Raw genomic sequence first — 6,000 nt, 5'->3', positions numbered from 1 at the left:
TGTTGGATTTTTTGCTAGCAATATACAGGCTCTTCCAGGCCATCCCCACTTGTCTGTGCCTCCCACGCCATCGGTGCTGTACAATCAAACAGCACAACCCTGCCCCCCGGCATCACAGAGAAAGCCAGCGGCCAAGGCGAGAGGTGGGGGACCCAAACCAAACAAGCAAATGGAGTTAAGGCAGTGCACCAGACAGCGGGGCTCAAATAATCAAAGGGAGGTTACAGCTCAGAAAGCCCTGCATGGGCCAGGCCTCTGCAGGAGCAGCACGGCTGAACCTCCAAGGGACCCATCCTCATGGAAGCTTTAGGGCAGTGGTTCTCAAGCTCTGAAGGCAGAGCGGAGAGCGGCGGCCGCTGGCCGGGCACCCTGCTCCGAAGGCAGAGCAGAGAGCGGTGGCCACTGGCTGGGTGCCCGGCTCCAAAGGCAGAGCGGAGAGTGGCGGCCACTGGCTGGGCGCCCTGCTCCGAAGGCAGAGCGGAGAGCGGTGGCCGCTGGCTGGGCGCCCGGCTCCCAAGGCAGAGCGGAGAGTGGCGGCCGCTGGCCGGGAGCCTGGCTCCGAAGGCAGAGCGGAGAGCAGTGGCCACTGGCTGGGCGCCCGGCTCCCAAGGCAGAGCGGAGAGCAGTGGCTGCTGGCTGGGCACCCTGCTCCGAAGGCAGAGCGGAGAGCAGTGGCCGCTGGCTGGGTGCCCTGCTCTGAAGGCAGAGCGGAGAGCAGCAGCCGCTGGCTGGGCGCCCTGCTCCGAAGGCAGAGCGGAGAGCGGTGGCCGCTGGCTGGGCGCCCGGCTCCGAAGGCAGAGCGGAGAGCGGTGGCCGCTGGCTGGGCGCCCTGCTCCGAAGGCAGAGCGGAGAGCAGCAGCTGCTGGCCGGGAGCCTGGCTCTGAAGGCAGAGCGGAGAGCGGTGGCCGCTGGCTGGGCGCCCTGCTCTGAAGGCAGAGCGGAGAGCGGTGGCCGCTGGCTGGGCGCCCTGCTCTGAAGACAGAGCGGAGAGCGGTGGCCGCTGGCTGGGCGCCCTGCTCCGAAGGCAGAGCGGAGAGCAGCAGCTGCTGGCCGGGAGCCTGGCTCTGAAGGCAGCGCCAGGCCAGCTGCAGCACCGAAGGCAGGAAGGGCAGCAATGTGACAAGCGATATTTGTCAATATCACTTTTCACATCAGACAGTGCCCCATTGCCACCATTACTCCTGCACCACTGCTGCCACCTGAGGGCTGACAACTGGAGCTCTGCTGCCCCCAAGTGAGGGATAGGGGTGGGGGTGGGGAGGGAAGGAGAGCCCAAGCGGCAGGGCTCCGGCTGTCAGCCCCAGGGCGGTGGGGTTCTGACTGTCCCCTTTATCCCCACCTGCCAGGTGTGCATGGCCCTTCTGCACAAGCCTGAACCTGCTGGGGCTGACAACTCTCGCCTCCCTGGACGTATGCCCATGCCACCCGTGGGAGAACTGCCCCCCAGTTTGAGAACCGCGGCTTTGGGGCGCTGTGACAAGGGACAGCAATGGTTATGCACTGTCCCTTGGAACCGTGCTTGGGGCCAACAGAACCCAAGACCTCTGGAGCTAAAACCCAGAGGCCTCTTCTGCTTGAGCTAAGGGGCCAGCCGTCGTGGGTCACAGACAGCAACCACAATACATGACCTCGCCCCGAGAGGGGGACAAAGAGCCAAATTGGGTTAGCAGGGCTGAAAATGGATTCCCACTTCTCCTTCCATGTCTCCAGTGCCACCACCGGCGTGTGTGTTAGCTACGCCAGCCCTGCCCGGATTGCTGCCCATTGAGATGAACCCCTGGCTGACGGAAGGGGCCATGTGAGCTGCTCCACATCACCAACAGCTCTGCCTCTATCGCTCACCCCCCCTTGGCATCAGTGAGGCTCAGCACCAGGCGCTTTGTTCCTCCAAAAGCACACGGCCTCTGGCTGCTGTGGGAATGCCAGAAGAGAAGCTCGGGTCAGAAGGTGGCAGCAGGAGGGAGGTGCACTCAGAAAACGGGGTCGGCCTGAAGCCCAACTGTAACACCAACAGACCCCAGTTGGTGGCGGGCAGGATCGAACCTGGGGCCTCTGGAGCTTATCGTGTGAATTAAAAGCCAAGGGGCTGTTAGCTAAGGCTGTAGAGCAGACTCACTTCTCGCTCAAAGTGGTCTTGGTGCCCTGGATGGGACAGAGCACCTCACCCAGGTGTGTGGGTTACACAGGCACAACTAAAGCCCTGGCCTGAAGGGTTATGCAGCACCCGACCCACTGCACAGGGGTGCTCCACCCAATCCAATGGGGCAGCTAGGGGGGAAGCTGGTTGCCAGGCTGAGCCCAATAAGAAATTGGGTGCAATTAACTGGGCTCAGCCTGGGGAGGGAGCCCCGGTGGCTCTGAGGCCTGAACTCCCTGGCTGAGGCCGTTAATTGCACCTGTCTAACCCAAGCAGTTTCTACATTGGCACAACCTCCTTGTGTGGACACTTATCACAGTGACAGAGCAGCCCAGCTGAACCAGGAGCTGCCACCCCCACCCCCATTCGAGAGGGGCCGCACAGGAAGTCTGCTCTGGTCTAACTAAACCGCTTTAGGTCTGCGGGTTTTACTTCTATCTGGACCGGCCCAAAGCTTCTGGACCAGAACAGTGTGTCCGTCCCTTCGCCCTGAAATGAGCATGAGACTCACCTGCCTGGGCTCTCACAGCAGATTATTAGAAGAGGGAAAGAAATCTAGTCTCTGGGGCAGCAGCAGATTCCCTGCCACATAGCTTGGATTTAGTCTCAATGTCCAGTTCCTCTTTAACACAGCAGAAACGCCAGTTAAACCAAGTGCTAACAAGCAAGCTGAAAGTTGGACTATCCTCAGGGCTCGTGCCCTGGGCAGCTGCAGCACTGCCTACAGGTGACTTTTGGTATTACAATGATTTAACAAGCACCCCCAACGAAGTTATGGGTCTGCGCCTGCTCCCAGTTGTGTAAATGTCCTGGAGTGAGAGCAGGGTCAGGTCCGGAACCGGAGAAAGCAAAGATGAGATGCTGGCTGAGAGAGGGAGCAGGGCACTGGGGATGAGGAGGGATTTCCTGCAGGAAGCTGAAGGAGGCCAGGCAGGGAGTGCTGCTGGTTGCAGGCGTGAAGGCAGGATGCAGAGAAGGGGGACTGGAAGTGAAGGGAGCGGTGAGAAGAATGGAGGGGGAGGAGGTGTCTGTAGGGTGACCCGTCACCCAGCCCGAAGGGTCCAGCCCTGCAAGAAGAACAGGCAGAATTCTGGTCTTTGCTGCACTGGGGCAAAGCTGGAGGTACGGCAATGGCTAGTGGGGCGATTCATTATATGGACAAGTCTCGTGGGAATCTCTGGTTTCATCCCCGGGGGGAAGGCCTATCCTCAGGAGGCAGGATGGTGGGGTACTAAGCCTCTGCTCCCCAGTGCAGGTGGGGCCTCGCGTTGCTTCCCTTGCAGCACCGGGGGGTGTGGGGCTGTTGTCTCTCCCCCATGCTGGGCTGTAGGGTGGGAAGAGCGCTCCGGCCCTTGCCCGTGCAGTGCTTACACACGATGGCCCAGCAAAGAGGTGTTGGATAACTGTGGGCATGAAGCGATTCATGGCACTGCTTAGTAAGAATGAAAGCGGGGACCCTCCACAGGCCAGGCTGCTGGATCTAGCAGGACAACTCTGTGGTGATCTTCAGAGCATGTCTCCCAGCCTGGAGAAACTGGTTGGGGCAGTGATGGGGTGCAAGCTTCAGGAATATTTCCTGACCAACATCAATGTAGTCCGAGCTTGTGTGCTTGTCCTTATCCACAAGGGACAGCATGACACAGCCTGCAGACTCCTGGAGTGTTGCAGGGTGAAAGAGAAGAAAGAGCTGGTGCAACTTTGGAATGAGATCCACTAAAATGATCCGGTGTAGTTTTGTCTGTACAACATTATTGGTGGAGAATGCAAAGGGAGAGCAAGCATAGAATCCACAGTTGTTATAAAAATTGCTGTGCACACCGCCAGCTTTAGTAAGCTTGGCACTATAGGAAAAAAAATTGTAAACTTTCAGTTAATTAACCACAAACTCTGAAGGAAATAGGAGTTTAGGTTTAAACCTTGTTCAAATAGTAAAATACTATGCATTGAAAATTTTTATGATTAAAAGGTATACACACCCTCGGTCACAGCAGGGCTGAGAAAAAGGGAAGAGGTTTAGCATCCCTCTCTCCACCCCGGAATGCTGGGGGGAAATAATTGGAGGTGGGTATATCCCCAGTCATAGTAAGGTCGGGCAACAGGAGGAGGACTTAAAGATCCTCGCTCCACACTGAAAAATCCTAGGTGCATACACCCTCAGCATAGCAAGACTGAGCTAAAGAGGAGAACGTAGTGCTTCTCGCTCTGATCCTGGGAAGGATTTTTATAGTTGGTGTGTGAACCCTCGGTGGTAGTAGGCCGAGAGATACAGAGGGAGGCTTAGTGTCTCTCCCTCTGGCCCAGAGAGGGTTAACTTGCTCCTTCAGGAGTTAAAAAGGGAAAATTGCTCTTTCAGGAGTTGTAAGTTGCTCTACCGGGAGTTAAAAAGGGAAAGTTGCTCCTTCAAGAGTTAAAAAGGTAAAATTGCTCTTCCAGGAGTTAAAAAGGGAAACTGCTCTTTCAGAAGTTGTAAGCTGCTTTTTTAGGAATTAGGGGTTATAGTGCTTGATATTTATCAATTTGGTTTTGTTGTGGTTGGTTGTTGCTCACAACTGTTGGGAAAAAATGTTTAAAAAACACTGTCTAAAGATATTCTTAAAAAACAACAAATTGGCTAGGTATATAAACCCTCAACTCCAATGAAAAAGGAGGCAGCCGCAGTTTGGCTTCTATGAAAAACCTGTAATGAGGTATTCCTTCAATTGGTTAAATGTAAAAATAAAAAACTGCACCAAGATTTACAAGCCTCTGCTGCAAAAGCAGAGAAATAAAAATGCATGTAGTACTCAAACCTAGTTAGATGCCCTTAAGGTTGAGTACAGAGAGTTAAAACAGCACTCACATCTTACAGCAGCAGTGACATCAGAAGAAGGAACATTTGAGACCCCAGAAGGGGCAGATTTTTGGGACCCCTCTGGAGAGTGGAAAGGGGAATATTTGGGTAGATTCCTCCTCCCAGGGCCAGAATGCCATTGCAACAGTAACAACAGTGCCTGCTTCTGCCTCAGACCTCCAGGCCATGGCAAAGTGGCTGGGGATTTTAAAATGGAAAAAATCTAAAGCCACAAAAAAAATGCACCACTTAATTAGCATTTGTGCAGCTCCAAGTACCAAGCACACTGTGGCAGAGGCTGAGCTGGGTCTGTCATGTGGGAGCACTGTGCTAATTTGTTTCTAAGCTTCTATCTTTCAGGCTCTGAGCCAGAACATCAGGAGAGCTGGTACCAGCTGAAAAGTTATAAAATACCATGGTTATAGTGTCGTGACAAAGTCTGTGTTGCATGTTCTGTGTCTGTCTCTAGTGGTTTCCTGTGCTAGCATTAGGTCCAAAAAATAAAATAAAATAAAAAAATAAAAAGAAATACTACACTAGACAGGGCACATGTTTTTTCCTCTCTCTACTTCCCTCATGTTCATCCAACTTATCACCACTTGTGTCCAAAAGACTTTGGTCCCCAGTGCATCAGGTTTATTTTTTGTTAGGTTCTCTAAGAGTCATTTTGTTGTTAAGTTTTGTTATTGATACATTTGTATTGTTAGTTACATTTGCTTGTATTGTTAATTCCACATTTTCCTCTATGCTCCCTGGTTCTACTTCCCCAAGCCCTAAAGGGTAGTTCTTGGGCCCCCATAACCTGTAAAACCTTGGCCCATAATTGTAGGGCCCCATCTTTCAGGTCTCCAGAAATCTCTTAAAAACAACTGTTAAAAATAGAAAATTCTGCAACTAAATGTTAGTTTAAGTCCAAATCAGCTTAACCTTGCGTGACAACTGTGGTCCTCCTCCAAAGTCTTATTTGTTGTGTGTGCTTAAGGAGGTACTGACCTCAGTAACTTTTCTTGTTTGATGGTTATTGCAGCATCAA

This window comes from Gopherus evgoodei, chromosome 16, assembly GCF_007399415.2.
Source record: "Gopherus evgoodei ecotype Sinaloan lineage chromosome 16, rGopEvg1_v1.p, whole genome shotgun sequence".
Taxonomy (NCBI): Eukaryota; Metazoa; Chordata; order Testudines; family Testudinidae; genus Gopherus; species Gopherus evgoodei.
This window is presented reverse-complemented; position numbering follows the sequence as displayed.